General features: G+C 43.0%; 1 long non-coding RNA gene across 1 annotated transcript; it reads right to left on the reverse strand.

The window, feature by feature from the left end:
• Positions 1-1801: 1801 nt before the first annotated feature.
• LOC311512120 lies at positions 1802-15204 on the reverse strand. Its single transcript, XR_014709399.1, has 3 exons — positions 15038-15204; positions 6672-6777; positions 1802-2410 (listed from the first exon to the last, which is right to left on the reverse strand). It is a non-coding gene; the product is annotated as an uncharacterized lncRNA (long non-coding RNA).
• Between the last annotated feature and the right edge of the window lie 1978 nt (positions 15205-17182).

A 17182-nucleotide genomic window follows, 5' to 3' on the forward strand; every position in this document is an offset into this window, starting at 1 on the left:
CCACTGAGCTATCCCTCCCCCCTCAGTAAGGTTTGTGGAAGCTGTTTTGTGGCTGGCTTAATGAATCTGAGTATCACAATAACCATCCGCTTTGGGGATTGTCTGCCCTATTCTTTGCAGTTTGCCCTAATTGAATGATCTCAGTGTGGACCCCTGGGACCCTGGTCACAGTGCAAAGGGACTGTTTGCTCTAGGGGCAGGGTAACACACAGGTTTGAAGATACCTAGCTGTCTGGGACTAAATGGGTCATTGGAAAGGGACTGGCTGGTAACCCCATATCAGTGGAGAATCCATGAAGACAGTACAAATCCGATCACTAGGACACTGAAACCCAGCAACCAGTGACCATAGATTGCCCACCTCTCTGCAGGAAGCCAAGTAGCTTTTCCCCAGCTTGAGAACAAAGGACTGCAGAGGTGTGAGGTGGATGATAAGAGCTGGCTGCTGGAGGCAGTCAGGGGCTCTCACCTGAGTCTGGCCATGGAGGTCAGACAGAGAAAGACAGAGCTTCAACCCAAGGGTTCATTACTCCTTGGGTGGGCTCTGGGCTATGCTTTAATTTCTCTGTGCAAACCCAAGGACTTCCTATGCTGTGTTCCAGATGACTAATAAACCCTTCTGTTCGGACAATGCTGTGTTAGTGTCACTGAAAATGCTGGATGAGGTGCCTGAATAGGGGACAAGTCTCCCTCAGCCGTCTGTCTCAGTTTTACTCACTGAACAGAACTCAGGGTGTGAAGCAGCGGTGCTGAAGGCTCAGAGGTCCAGTCTAAGGAGGTGGTGAAGCTGCATGGCTGACCCTGGTGGAAGAGTGAGACCCCGAGGGGGTCTGGCACACTGAAGGGGATCCTCCTAGAGACTATTCCAAAGCAGGGCCATAGCCATGATCCTATGGATCTGTGACAAAAGAGGCCAGATTGCCCTGTGGATCCATGCCAGAACCTTACCATGGACCTCACAATGCAGAATTAATTCAGCTATGCAGCACTTAGATACGACAATGATGGGCACGCTAAAAACCATCTGAACAACAGGAAAATAAATCTGATGCACAATGGTTTTCATCTTTTTACTCTCCTGTGGCTGTTCAGCATTATACATGGCAGCAGGGGCATGAGAACAGAGAATAAAGTGGATAATGGATACGGAGGTGTTCCTTGGGGGTTGTATGCTGGTTTTGGTCCCAACCTTCAGTATCTAAAGAAAATAACCCTGAATAAAATGTTAAACAATAAAGTTATTCTACTAATTCCATGGAAAGATTAATATCTGGGGAAAGAGAGAGTCTGAGGTAGAGCTAGTATTTTCTATATTGCTGATACTGGGACGACAGACTCCCTTGGACACAGTTCAGCATTTCTTATGGGCTGGCACAGTCTCACCTCAGCATTCACATCTGAGATGTGGTTGTTGGTGCATGTTTCCCGAATGGTGGTGCTAAGAGTTTCTCCGGTTTGATAAGTGTATGGATGAATGTGGCTGTTTAGGTACAGAGATGAGTCCTCATCTCTGTACCCATCATGACCACCTCACATTCGTGAATGATGGGGACTTTCATTTCACAGGTGGACGGATGTTTTCGCAGCTTGGTACGACTGGTACCGATATGATGGAAAAGTTATCTCTAATGAAAAACATACTGATGTCCCATTGAAAATGGGAACTTTTGTGCTGATAGTGGAAATCACTCCATTTCAAGTTGGGTGACCAATGTTCCAATTTTGCTGATTAGTCATGGTTTCCTTTATCTTTTGAAAATTGTTAAGGATTTTGGACAAAGTTAAGATTGGAATTGGCCAGTACGAAAATTTTGCCTTATTTATTAAATACTGAACTTTTGTTGTCTCTTGGGTGTGTTAACAGTCAGAACTTCGTATTCTTTGTAACACTTCTCTTTGCCGTGATGAGGTAAGAAGAAAGCTTTAAACCTAGGGACTACTTTCCCTAAGCCATAACCATTCCTACCAACGAAAACGTTAACTCCTGGGTAGCTTGGAACTGACTTTGGTGGAAAAGAACCATATAATTCTTTCTTCCACTCTAGCACTTCAAAGTTATCCTCATTTACCAACATTCTGAAGTTTGAGGTGCGATGTTCTTGATCAGCATTGGAATAGTAACAATATGGACCTTTGCTTTCAGTGAAAAACCCAACAGAACATCCTGCCTCTGCACAGACATAGTCTGTGCGAGATGCCGCCTCATTCCAGATGGAAACTGCCCCACTTGGAACTGACCCTTCCCACTCAACCCATTTCAGGTGTATGTGGTCATCAAAAATGATCTGGCCCTTGTTCTTTGGAGGTATTTTGCTCTTCTCCTCCTCTGCTGTGTAAGTATTCAGTACAGAGGTCCCTTCCTGGAGGCTGGAGATCAAGAATGGTGCAGCATGGTTGCTGTTTCCCAAGGCTAAAAATGAAAAAAGATGTAAAGCATATGAGTGGAATTTTGCATTTCCATTCATTTTTGGGGGGGTTGGGTGCTCTCTGTTTAGTAGAGTAATCAATGCAGGGATGGATTTTCTACTGTGGTCAGAAGATCTGCCAGTATAGAAATTATCAGTATTTTGGTAGGGTTGATGGTTACTTTGGTGGTAACCTTTCACAAATGAGACTAATCATCCAAGCCTATATGGAAAATCTCCATTTCCAAAAGGTTCCTATTGCCGCCTTCTCTATGAGCACCAGATAGAGTGATGTACTGCACAAAATCTAATGGAAGGCTGGCGGACTACACACCCAGTGATGTCCTCATTTCTCTTCCCACTACTGTCATGAAATCCTGTCCCCAAAAAGTCATTGGAAAGATCCCTATTGATTTCACCCCTTTCCTCTGCTTAAAAATCGACCCTAGTTCCAACCCTTAAGAAATATTCACTTTACAGGGGAAAGCACCTATTTCTTTTTATATTGGGTCCTTACACTCTGAAGATTTACTTAATACACCCAGCACACTGAACAAAGGTAAAAACCTACTATTTAGTATTATAGGTATTTGAGACATTAAAATGATATTTTAACAAACTCTTTAGGACGTAAGCACCTACCCATGTATAATGATACATCACTGTACATATAGGGCACACTATCTGCATGTCTTCTTGCTATTTTATGTATAAGGAACAATGCAATACAAGCTATACAGAGGACCTGATCCAGAGCCCACTGAAGTGAATGGAAAGGTTCCCACTGACTTCAGTGAGCTTTGATCATGCCCAAACAGATTTAATGCACTAAATTCTGGCCTGACTTCCTACTGCCCTTGTAACCATAGATTGTTGTTAGCCCTGTTATCACCTGAATGTCAGGCATCAGTTTTCCAACATGTGCAAAGTGATACATTCTCTATGATGTGTATAGAATACTGATTAAACTTATTTAGAAACGTGGAGAGAGTCAGAAAAATCCCTGTAAAATGGCACTGTGCGGGTCCCTCTTTATTGTCTCAGCTAATTGATGCTCAATTTGCCCTGGTACAGATGAAAAAGGTGTTGTTTTTTTTCCAGTTGCCTGCCCTGTAAGCTCAACCTGGGACCTGAGATCAAGCTGGGTTCTTTTGGGCATGCTCTTCCTCATCAGTAATATAGAGTCTGTAGTTGGAATTTAGATTGGGATTTTCAAAGGCTCCTAGGGAGTTGGGTGCCCAAATCCCTCTGAAAGAACCCCCTTCTGCCCCTGCACAGGCTACCTCGAATCCTTGGGCATGTTTACTTTGAGCCTTTCCCCTAATGCAAGTGAGCAGGTCATGGGGAGTGGGCAGAGAGGGGAGGAGACTTGGCCCCACTCGCTCCACACCTAGCATAGGAGGTCAGAAAGTGTAGGGGAAAAGTGAGAACGGCCAAAAACCAAGATGGACCATGCAAAGGAAATTTAAACCCACAGTAAAAGGTTCTATTGCCACATAAATGAAAAGATAGTGCAGAACGATGGAGAGGGACCACTAAACACTGAGGGTGGGGTGGAGATTAAAGATAATTTAGACATGACCCAACAACTAAATGGATACTTTTCCTCTGTTTTTAATAAGGGTAATGGGGAGCTAAGTATTAGTGGCAGAGAGGCTAATGGAAATGAGGATATAGAAATAGCACACACAAGGTGAAAGCCAAACTCAAACAGTTTAATTGGAGCAAATTGGGGGTCCTGGCTAATCTGCATCCAAGAATATTAAAGGAACTGGCACATGAAATTGCAAGCTCAACAGCAAAGGATTTTTAATGAATCTGTAAACTTAGGGGATGTACCCTATGAGTAGAGAATTGCTAATATAGTCCCTATTTTTATGAAAGAGAAAAAAGTGATTCCATGACTACAGAATTTCTAATATAGTACCTACTTTTAAGAAAGGGAAAGTGATCCAGGAAACTAAAGGCCTGTTAGTTTGACCTTAATTTTATGCAAGGTCTTGGAACAAATTCAGAAAGAGAAAATGCTTAAGAACGGTAACTGGGATAAAATACAAAATGGTTTTACAAAATGTAAATTGTTCCAGACCAACCTGATCTCTTCCTTTGAGAAGATAACTGATTTTTTTAGACAAAGGAAATGTAGTCTATCTAATCTACCTGGATTTCAATAAGGCATTTGATACAGTTCCACATGGGAAATTATTAGATAAATTGGAGAGGATGGGGATTAACATGAGAACTGAAAAGTGGATAATGGGGAGTCTACAACAGGTCATATTGAAAGGTGAACTGTCAGGTTGGAGGGAGATTACTAGGGGACTTCCTCCGGGATTGGTCATATTTTAATTAATGACCTTGACACAAATAGTGGGAGTGTACTAATAAAATTTTTGGATGCAACAAAGTTGGAAGGTATTGCCAATATGGAGGAAGACTGGAATATCATACAAGAAGATCTGGACTACATTGAAAATTGGAGTAATAGAAATGGGATGAATTTTAACAGTGCAAAGTGCGAGGCTATGCAGTTAGAGACTAACTACAAAAAAATTTCTCTACACTGGGGATTTATCAGTTGGAAGCAACAGAGGAGGAGAAAGACTTGGGTGTATTGACTGATCACAGAATGACTATGAGCCACTAATGAGGCTGTGAAAAAGGCTAATGCAGTCCTACGATGCATTAGGTGAGGCACTTCCAGTAAAGATAGGGAAGTTTTAGTACCATTATTCAAGGTATTTGTGAGACCTCACCTGGAATACCATGTTCAATTCCGGTCTCCCATGTTTAAGAAAAATTAATTCAAACTGGAACAGGTGTATAATGGGCTACTAAGATGATAAGAAGAATGGAAAACCTACCTTATGAGGAAAGACCCAAAGAGCTTATCTTGTTTAGCCTAACTAAAAGAAGACTGAGGGAGATATGATTGGTCTTTATATCAGAGGGATAAATACCAGGGAAGGAGAGGAGTTATTTAAGTTAAGTGCCAATGTTGACCAAGAACAAAGGGATATAAACTGGCAATCAACAAGTTTAGGCCTGAAATTAGATGAAGATATCTAAACATCAAATGAATGAAGTTCTGGAACAGAGTTCCAAAGAGAGCAGTGGAGGCAAAAAACCTAATTGGCTTCAAGACTGTGCTTGATAAGTTTATGGAGTGGATGGTGTGCTGGGACTGCCTACAATGGCATGTGGCCCATCTGTGACTCCTAGCAGCAAATATCCCCAGTGGCCAGAGATGGAACACTCGATGGGGAGGGCTTTGAGTTACTACAGAGAATTCTTTCCCAGGTGTCAGGCTGGAGGGTCTTGCCAACATTCTCAGGGTCCAACTGATCGCCACACTTAGAGCCAGGAAGGAATTTTCCCCCGGGTGAAATTGGCAGAGACCCTGATAGATTTCTGCCTTCCTCTGCAGCATGGGTGACGGGTCACTTGAAGGTTTAAACTGGAATAAAAGGTGGATTCTCTGTAACTTGAAGTCTTCAACCCATGATTTGAGGATTTCAGTAACTCAGCCAGAGGCTAGGGGCCTATTACAGAGGGGAGCCATTGATGGACCCATCCTCCATGAACTTATCTTGTTCTTTTTTGAACCCTGTTATAGTCTTGGACTTCACAACATCTTCTGGCAAAGAGTCCTACAGGTTGACTGTGTGTTGTGTGAAGAAACACTTCCTTTTGTTTGTTTTAAAACTTCTGCCTGTTATTTTCATTTGGTGACCCCTGGTTCTTGTGTTATCGGAAGGAGTAAATAGCACTTCCTCATTTACTTTCTCCGCACCAGTCATGATTTTATGGACCTCTATCATATCCCCCCTTAGTCGTCTCTTTTCTAAGCTGAAAAGTCCCAGTCTTATTAATCTCTCCTCATACAGAAACCGTTCCATACCCCATATCTTTTTTTTTGCCCTTTCCTGAACCTTTTCCAATTCCAATATATCTGTTTTGAGATGGGGAGACCACATCTGCACATAGTTTCGAGATGTGGGTGTACCATGGATTTATATAGAGGCAATATGATATTTTCTGTCTTACTATCTATCCCTTTCTTAATGATTCCCAACATTCTATTTGATTTTTTGACTGCCGCTGCACATTGAGTGAATGTTTTCAGAGAACTATCCACAATGACTCCAAGATCTCTTTCTTGTCCTATTAGCTTCATCTCAAACTGTGTCCCTTTGCTAGTCACTGGTCTGTGGCACGTCAGTAGGAAAAGGCTCTGGAGACTACAGTCCCTTTCGAATTACTGACCTTTTTCTTTTTCCTCCCCCATCTTGGAGGCAGATTCGTTCAGACTGATCTTTTCCAAGAGTTCTCTGTCTGCATCCATGGCCATGTCCTTCTTGTAGAATTCCAACTTCACAGAAAATTTCAGGGAGGAAAAGTGAAAAACAATAATTGTTATTACAAGAGGAATTTTAGGTAGAAAAAATATAATTATCCAAGGTACTATCCTGTAAGGATGTCAGTTAACATCACTTCTTGAGCAAAAAAAGATAGGATTGTAATAGATTCAAGTGGTCATAGCCTTGGTTCTATGTCTTTTCCTAAAAAAACTAGAACCTTGAGTAGAATCTTACAGTGAATAGCTACAGACATATACCCTGCAGTCATCTGCTGTGTACGCTTGCAGCTATAAAACTTTCCCAAAACACAGACCTTTACCTGAGATCCATGGGAATTTCTATCACATATCAGTATCCTCCTGCTTCCAGTGGGTGACTCAGTCAGAAACAGAAGTGATTCAGTAAAGGGCGTATAGGGCACGTATACATGTATGACGTGTATAGGGCACGTCTACATGTATGACATGCATAGGGCACATGTGCACGTATGGCGTGCATAGGGCGCTTGTACACGTATGGCGTGCATAGGACGTGTGTACATGTATGACGTGTATAGGGCATGTATACACGTATGACATGTATAGGGCACATATACACGTATGGCGTGCATAGGGTGCATGTACACGTATGGCGTGCATAGGGCGCATGTACACATACAATGTGCATAGGGCGCGTGTACATGTACGGTGTGCATAGGGCGCGTGTACACGTAGGGCGTGCATAGGGGGCATGTACACGTATGGCATGTATAGGGGGCATGTGTACACGTATGGCGTGCATAGGGCGTGTGTACATGTATGGCGTGTATAGGGGCATGTGTACACATATGGCGTGTATAGGGGCATGTGTACACGTATGGCGTGCATAGGGCGTGTGTACATGTATGGCGTGTATAGGGGGCATGTGTACACGTATGGCGTGCATAGGGCGTGTGTACATGTATGGCGTGCATAGGACACGTGTACACGTATGGCGTGTATAGGGGGCATGTGTACACGTATGGCGTGCATAGGGCGCACGTACACATATGAAAAGGTTATAACACCATGGTCAAGAACGAAAGAAAAAAAATGCTGGTTCAGTCAATGATGTGACCTCACCCACCTTGTTTCTCTAGTACCCTGGGGCCAACACAGATACAGCAACACTGGAAGCCTTCTCTCCAATGTCTGGCATTTTTCATATTGTACAAGTCAATGATGTAAACATCCTCCCCCCCTCAAAACACATACACACCTACCCCTGATGTTCGTCAAACAAAGCGCAGTGCTGCACATGAACAACATAATCAATAGAGAAGGGACTTTTACTTTCTCTCCATCATTGCTCACGAGACACACACCCTTGTAATCCTTTGTGATGTACTGAGGAGTTTAGGGAGGTAACAAAAGTCTATGTATAGAATCAAACCTGGGGCAAGGCCTAGAGATAAGCAAGGTCAGTATAGGGCCAGCAGGTGCAAGTGGGTCAGGAGTCATGGAGATCAACCCCATGGGGCAAGATGAGGTAGCAAGATCAGAAAAGGATCAGGACATGGAGGAGTGATGCCTTGGTATGTTAGGGTTAACGAGGACACGGCAGGCTCAGGAAGCAGGGTGGGCCATAGGGTGTTGTGGATGGTGCAAGGTCAGAATCAAGCCAGGTGTGGGGATAGTTAGGGAAAGTTGTGCACAAGTGAAGAGGGATGAAAGGGAAGTCCTAGCAAGTTTGGATTGTAAGTTGGATTGTAAGCAAGTTTGGAGGGCAGGGGGAAAGGAGTGTTAAGAGAGAAATCATGGGACTGCACTAATTTGAGCTGAGGAAGTGAGTAGAAGATGCAGTGTAAAGACTGCACAGGGTAGTGATGTGGAGTAAGAAGGGGCCAGATTATATTCTTTCAATGCTGCTAGTAAGATTCACCCCTTCTGAGATCTGTTATCTCCGCTCTACACACCTTTGGACAAAATCAACTCCATGTTTCAGAGGGTGGGGCCCTACTAGGGTGTACTAGGCCTTTCTAAACTGTAGAGCTGGGAACTCAGCCAAGTTCATGTGGCAACAGGAAATACATTAGACTGCTGATTACTGCCCTGAACAAAGAACTATTGCCAGTTATCTCTTATGTACCTATTTACTACAGTCCTGTGTCCTGGCCCCCTGCGAAGTGCAGACAGCTCCTTGAGGTATTCATTCATATTGCTGAAGAATACAGTGAGATTGGACAAGGAGACCTTATTGAGGCCTGAGGGATTAACCAGGCAGACAGCAGGGGAGAGGATCTCCAGCTCACGTCATGAGTGGGATGCGGTGGGCACAGATTTTTAATACCTCCTGCCTTCATATAATTAAAACCTCTTCTAAAAAATCTCAGAAGCTGGAGATCCAAAGCAGACTTGTCCCTCACTGTGCTCTCTCCAGACTAAATTGTGATGGGCTCCCAGCACTTCCACTAGAAAATTACTCACAATTGAATAGACTTCTCAGGAAATTAAGCTTAAATGTTCCTTTGCTTGGTGTAATCCCTCAGTTCTCCATCCCCTCTTGTACAAGGCTGCACAATCCTTTTCAATCTGTACCATTCATATACCTGTAAGCAGTTATATGATATTCAAAAACAGTCTTAAAAGGATTATAAAAATTGGACTCATGCCCTTTTTTGCTTGTTTACAGGGCTCAAAGAAATCATGACCAGGTTTTTTTCTCTAACACCAGGTCTCAACTATAAACTGACATTGGTAGAACATCCACCCCCCTGAGAGACATCATTATACTGACCTAACTCCCTGTGTAGACAGCGCTTGTGCCAAGGGAGCTACGTTCTCCCGTCAACATAGCTACTGCCTCTCACAGAGGTGGAGTACCTACGTGCTCCCCTCGGCATAGGGAAATGCTACAGTGATGTCATTTCAGAACAGTTCTGGAGGGGACAAAGGTGTGTCAGCATACAGAACAGTACATGTGATTATATTATATCTTTGAGAAGTTGGGTGAGGGCATAAAGCATATAGACTCAGGAAAAGTAGGGGGGCCAAACCAAGGTCGGGGGGGGGAACGGCCCCTCTTGCCTCATAGCAAATGAGGCCTATTCTCCCAGCACAAACATCCAGCCATCATGTCAAACACCCACCTGTCCCTATGATCCATCCCCCATTTTCCTCATATCCCCTCACCAATAACACCTCCCACCTCTAAGAACTCACCCTTGGAGTTTCTTGTGCGGGGAGATTGGGCATTCCCGCTCATATCACCTCTGAGGGTGACCACCTAGCCTGCCCCCCAACACCTTCATAGAGGGGGAGAGAAGGAATCCTGTTCCCCAGCCCATACCATCCTGCCTGCCATCTTCCCAACTCTTTCTCAGACACGCTACAGGAGACTGGCTAGCTGGACAGGCAGCCCATACAGATCAGAGCTGGCTGGGAACTGTCGGTCAGAATGATTTTCCAAAGGAAAATGATCTTTTCACAAAATCAAAATTTTCTGGAGGAAAAATTCAATTTTGTTGGGGGAAAAAATGGTTTTTCCTCAGGAAAATTGAAACGTCCAAACCCTGACTGTCCCACTGCAGGAAGAAGGTAATACCTCATAAAGTGGAAAAGTGCTTCCGAATGACAAACGCTTGCCCATGCTAAAGCATAACAACTAACACAAAATGGCTGCCTACAAAACCATTTCACTAAAAGAGTTATCAACATGCCCCCTAAAACTCAGGACAGCTTTTTTACCCCCATGGTCTGATCTCTGTGGCTTTTTTTAAAATTTGTTTGTCCTCGGTTTAGGTTATAAAAAACAATAAAAAAGAAGAAGGGGGAAAAAAGGGGGGGTCATCTTCAGATAGGCTATCTCTAAGTTTCATGCAGTCACAAAGCGACTGTTTTTGTCTTTTACAATCAGTAAGTGGAATAAAATACTTGTTATAACTTTCACAAAGTATCTTTCAATGCAGCCTCAGCATTTGTTAAAACTTTAACAGCGTTTAAAAAGTTAGGAAAAAAGTCTGAGTAAAAAACCAAGCAAACTGAAGGAGTGACCCCAGAGCCTTGCTAAGGCAGACTATAGTGCATGGACCACTGGCTAGCCTAATTAGGCTTATCTGTTTTTAAAATGTAGAGAAACTAATACAGCTTCAGCCTGTGCTGTATTAGTTTAATAAAATCTATGGACCCAAAACAAACACAGGAGCTTGTCTCTGTATCTCAGCACATGGTTGCAAACATTTAAAAACCAAGACATTCTAATAATGCAACAGAAAAATTCATACTTCAATCTAAAAGTCCTAAGAAAATAAAAGCTTAATATTACTTTTGCATGGATATGTTAAAAAGGGGGGAGGAAAATAAACTTCTCTCTAATCCACTGGGTTACAGAATAAGGGGAATAGAAACTCACTCTTACGAAGGTTCAATGGCTTTCACTCTGGGGTGCTTTCTGCATCTCTTTTTTTTTTTAATTGAAACAAAACATGTAAAAATGTTAAATAAAGGGCTCTGTCTTCATATAGGTTTGTCTTTTAAAGTGTTTATTCCTTTACAAAACTGAATAGAACTTTCACTTGTATTTGTTAAAAAGCAGGCGAAGAAGCAGCCGCCTTCTCTCTGATCCACCGGTTTACAGAGGCTGTTTTTGCTAACAGCTGCAAAAGCATGCTGTTTCAAACTGTCCTTACTAAAAAAATGACCAGTGCTCATCTAAAACAGAGTGGGAAAACATTTTTATCACTATACATTGCTTTTATAAACAGGATTTCTGTGTTTTTAACCCTGGGTTGTTTCTGCAAACTCACATTTTATTGAAACACCTGTTCCAAAGGGGGGCATATAAAGAAATGTGTCTTCAGATAGCCTTGTTCTTCAAAGGGGTCTTCTTCTTTTCTAATCCACTACCTTCAGAAGGCTGTTTCAAGTTGTTCTCGCTAAAACATTGGGGAAAAACTTTTTCTTAGTCAGGGTTTAGGCTCTGGGATGCTTTTTTATTGAAACACCCCTGTAAGTAAAGGGTTGTGTCTTTAGGTGGGTTTTTCTTTTAAAGTGTTTATTTAATAAGTTAGAAAAGAGGGGATTTTAGGCATTACTTTACAAATATACACATTTTTAAATTGTTTATAGTGTGTGCTGGTCACCTTTTGTTACAGGGTCCAGTTTGTTCGGATAAGAGCAGAGCAAGTGGCCTCTAAAAAAAAAGAGGGCAGGAATTCTGGGCTACATACTTTAGCTTTAATGATTAAAAAGCTTTTTTTTAATATAGTAAGCTTATTTACAGTTAAAGTTACTGTTCTTTTTAGTACAAGTCTTTGGTATTATTTTGTTTTAAAAGCAGGCCTTGGGCTTTCTTATTTCTGATCACAATGGCTTCTTTTTTCACATTGTTCTTACTGACCATGTTAGTCTAAAACTTTTTTGTGTTTTTAATTCCTGAACTGTTTCTGCAGGCTTACTTTTTATTAAAACACTTATGCCTCTGGGACTAAATAAAGGAGTGTATCTTTTCAAGGGTTTATTCCTTTACAAGACTTTCACTTCCCTTTGTTAAAAAATGACAAAAGAAACAAACTTCTTCTCTCTGATCCAGGGATTAACAAAATAAGAGAAATATAAACTGTTACTAGAAACCTGGGGTAATTCTGCCTGCTCTATTTTATTGAAACACCCCTGTAAATAAAGGGCTGTGTCTTTTCAAGTCAATATAAAGCAAAGCTTTATTCCATTACAAAACTTAATGTAACTAACTTGTATTTGTTTTTTTGAAGCAGGTAAAAAAGCAAACTTCTTCTTTCTAATCACAGCTATCAGCTGCAAAAGCCTGTTGTTTTATATTGGGCTTACTAAAAAAATAACCAGTGCTAGCCTAAAACCTAGAAAAAAAATTTTTAAATTGTTTGTTACTAAAAGCTTATGGTTTTAACTTTTATGAAAACCCCCTTCTAAAAAACTACATGGTGGGTAAAATGCTGGGGGTCTGTTTCTTTAGATAAGCATAAAGCAGTTAAGGGGGGGCACCCTTGGGCCTATAAAATTGGTTCAGAAAAATAAGCTCTATAATGCCGTTGTAAAACAACCTCTGATTGGCCCAATCCAAAGGCGGGAATAACAAATCTGAAAGTTTCTAAACTGTGCAGCTGCCTCATTTTACAGAAAGACAGGCAAGGTAAAAAATCTCTCTCTCTTTTTGATTAACCATGTGCTCTCTATCTTTCCTTTGTTCTTTCTTTTAATCTACCCTGATACTGAATGCTTTTCAATTCACTTTTTTATCATGTGCTTCCTAAATTTCCTTTTTATAGCTTTTAATGGTTTTTTAGCCAGCATTTGTCCCTGTGCTTACTTAACAGGTTTTTAATATTGTTTAATGCTTTTTTATAATGTGCTTAGTAAATTTCTTTTTTAATCCTGTTTTTATAGTTTTTAATGCCAAACTTCGGCGCCAACAGAAACGGGGTGGGAAGGCAGGACAAACGCCCCAAACGGGGCGTGGAAACCTGTCAAAAAATGCATGATGATGAGTACTATTGAGGTATTACTACTAGCCCCCATTCCCTGGGACATGGACTAAGCAGTGAGGCTGCACCCAACCCTGACACAGCACAAGGGCGGACCTGCCACAGAAACGCCCAGGGGCCCTGCCCCTCTGTGCCAAGCATACCAATATTGCGAGCAAGAGGGACAGAGTCTTGCATGCACATGTAGCTCTGACCCTGATACAGGTATGGGAAGGCAGGCTCAACCTAACAGGATCCAAGTGTTGAGGGGCTTAATATGGGGGGATCCAGGTGTGGGGTGAGAGGATTCTGTGTGGGGCAATTTAGGTGTGGGTGGCCTGGTGTGGGTGGAATCTGGATACAAAGGGGCTTCTTGAGGGGGTTCCAGGTGCAGGGGGAATGGGAGTCTGCAGGGTGGTCCAGTTGATTGTGGTTGGGGCTAAGCAGGAGAGTCTGGGTGCAGGGGGCTCGTTAGGGTGGTCCAGGTGCAGGGTTTGGGTGCAGGGGGCTAAGTGGGGGTGTTCTGGGTGTGGGGGAGTGAGGCTCAGCAGGAGTGTTGGGTATGGGGGGGTCCAGATGCATGGGGGTTTGGCATCGGGGAGCAGCTCCTTGTACAGTCACGGGGGCTTCCTTGTGGCTACAAGTTCATCAGAGCTTCAGCTCAGAACAAGCTGTCATTCTTCCCTGTCTGTCTTATGAGGCCTCAGTAGGCCAAGTTCTCCCGAGCCTACGCTAAGGATTGGGACCCTCCGTGGACCAGGTGTCCTGTCCATTTGCTGGATCAGGAAGAAAGCCCAGAGTCATTTTACGCTCTGTCTCTTCATTCAAAAGTCTTTTCTTTGTCTGTTGGTCTCTGGAGAATCCAGTTTGAACCAGTATATGCGTCTCTCTCTCTCTGGAGAAGGGCAGGCTTCAAAAGCTGATAATGGAGAAGGTTCCCTAGAGAAGGTACATACATTGCCACAACAACACATCCACAATGTACCTGAAGGTATTAACCCTAATTCAAAAAGGTTTAACTTAAGTCAATAGAGTTTATGTGAATTCCATAAAGTTAGTTCAAGATATTGCAAGATATGGTCAGTCTGTCACTTTGCCAACAAGACAAAAAAAAAAACATTTTCATTCTCCCAAAACAGATTTTTTTTTAATTTCTCTCCCACAAAAAATGTGAGGTTCTATTCTTTGTCCTGAATTGGGATGAAATACTTCCAAAACCTTCCCATTTTCCACAGGACAGAAATTCTGTTTTCTGGCCAGCTCTACTAAAGAGAATCTAAGTAGGTCCCTTAAACCCACTTTGCTCCCTGGCCCTAGAAGATCTGATCTGATCTGCCCTTGGTCTCATGGACCTGCTCGGCTTCAACAAACCAGTCTCCTCTCTGGCAAATCACAGAAGCATCATCCATGTCAAACACACACGTGAACACAGAACACAGACAGACATGCAAAACATACCCGCAGAAATTCAATTACTGATTAAACACTATTTACAAGTTAAACAGAAAAAACAGATCTTCCCAAAGCAAAGTGCCAAGAAAAGGAAAGGGAAATGCAGAGGAAAATAAGGTTTAAAATGCAGAACTAATGAGAAAATGAAAGAAAAAAACTGCAGGGCACATGAATAACAAAACCTCTTAGTGTCTCACTTTCTTCACTGTTAGACACCTCCACTAAATGCTCCTTTCCTTAAAACATGTTTCTGTTTGAAATACCCCTGGGATTCTCCTTCCAAAACCTCAGCTGAAGTACATCGTCATTGCACAGAGGGAAGTGCAGATTGTGCGTTCAGTTGCAACTTCAGACAGAAACCTCACCTTCCAGTTTTCATTCCATCGCGTTAAAGATCACAAACTGCTAAAATAACCAAGTCATTCCTTAATTCTCCTTCTATAATATGGCCCCACGCATCTGCCCCTGGGGCATGTGGTCCTCCTTCCCTGCAGACTGGTACTGTCGACCCCTTTTGCCTCTCTCCGAGAAGTATACAGGAAGATGAAAGTAAAACTAACAGGCACAAAGGGCAGAACTCTCCTCTGTGCTGGGAAGTGGGGGAGAGCTTGCACAGCGTGCTTAGATTCAGAAGGCATCTTAGTGGCTTTCAGGTTTTGTTCAATTTTATATTTATAAATGAAGTTTAAATACCATAAATTGACATCAGTTTTCCCTCTGATCCTCCCCAAACCTGTATCTGTTCAGTGCAGAGGACAAAGCTGAATTGTCTAGTTTATTCTCATGCTATTTTCAACTAGTTTTCTATTCCAAATCCTTCCTTTGGTCATTTCCCCACAGAGCCTAATGTAACAAAGTTCTAAACTGTTCTCCAAGGTCTACACTGGCTGCTCAAGTGCTTATATACGAATGCACAAAGCCTTGGAAACAAGCAGGGAGAACTGGAGGTCCTGGTGATGTCAAGGAACTATGACGTGATTGGAATAACAGAGACTTGGTGGGATAACTCACATGACTGGAGTACTGTCATGGATGGTTATAAACTGTTCAGGAAGGACAGGCAGGGCAGAAAAGGTGGGGGAGTAGCACTGTATGTAAGGGAGCAGTATGACTGCTCAGAGCTCCGGTACGAAACTGCAGAAAAACCTGAGTGTCTCTGGATTAAGTTTAGAAGTGTGTGCAACAAGAGTGATGTAGTGGTGGGAGTCTGCTATAGACCACCAGACCAGGGGGATGAGGTAGATGAGGCTTTATTGCGGCAGCTCACGGAAGCTACTAGATCACATGCCCTGATTCTCATGGGTGACTTTAATTTTCCTGATATCTGCTGGGAGAGCAATACAGCGGTGCATAGACAATCCAGGAAGTTTTTGGAAAGCGTAGGGGACAATTTCCTGGCGCAAGTGCTAGAGGAGCCAACTAGGGGGGGCGCTTTTCTTGACCTGCTGCTCACAAACCAGGTAGAATTAGTGGGGGAAGCAAAAGTGGATGGGAATCTGGGAGGCAGTGACCATGAGTTGGTTGAGTTCAGGATCCTGACGCAGGGAAGAAAGGTAAGCAGCAGGATACGGACCCTGGACTTCAGGAAAGCAGACTTCGACTCCCTCAGGGAACGGATGGCCAGGATCCCCTGGGGGACTAACTTGAAGGGGAAAGGAGTCCAGAAGAGCTGGCTGTATTTCAAGGAATCCCTGTTGAGGTTACAGGGACAAACCATCCCGATGAGTCGAAAGAAGAGTAAATATGGCAGGCGACCAGCTTGGATTAATAGTGAAATCCTAGCGGATCTTAAACATAAAAAAGAAGCTTACAAGAAGTGGAAGGTTGGACATATGACCAGGGAAGAGTATAAAAATATTGCTCGGGCATGTAGGAATGATATCAGGAGGGCCAAATCGCACCTGGAGCTGCAGCTAGCAAGAGATGTCAAGAGTAACAAGAAGGGTTTCTTCAGGTATGTTGGCAACAAGAAGAAAGCCAAGGAAAGTGTGGGCCCCTTACTAAATGAGGGAGGCAACCTAGTGACAGAGGATGTGGAAAAAGCTAATGTACTCAATGCTTTTTTTGCCTCTGTCTTCACTAACAAGGTCAGCTCCCAGACTGCTGCACTGGGCAACACAAAATGGGGAAGAGATGGCCAGCCCTCTGTGGAGATAGAGGTGGTTAGGGACTATTTAGAAAAGCTGGACGTGCACAAGTCCATGGGGCCGGACGAGTTGCATCCGAGAGTGCTGAAGGAATTGGCGGCTGTGATTGCAGAGCCATTGGCCATTATCTTTGAAAACTCGTGGCGAACCGGGGAAGTCCCGGATGACTGGAAAAAGGCTAATGTAGTGCCAATCTTTAAAAAAGGGAAGAAGGAGGATCCTAGGAACTACAGGCCAGTCAGCCTCACCTCAGTCCCTGGAAAAATCATGGAGCAGGTCCTCAAAGAATCAATCCTGATGCACTTGCATAAGAGCAAAGTGATCAGGAACAGCCAGCATGGATTCACCAAGGGAAGGTCATGC

This window comes from Lepidochelys olivacea (assembly GCF_965140295.1).
Source record: "Lepidochelys olivacea isolate rLepOli2 genome assembly, chromosome: 24".
In the NCBI taxonomy this organism is placed as follows: Eukaryota; Metazoa; Chordata; order Testudines; family Cheloniidae; genus Lepidochelys; species Lepidochelys olivacea.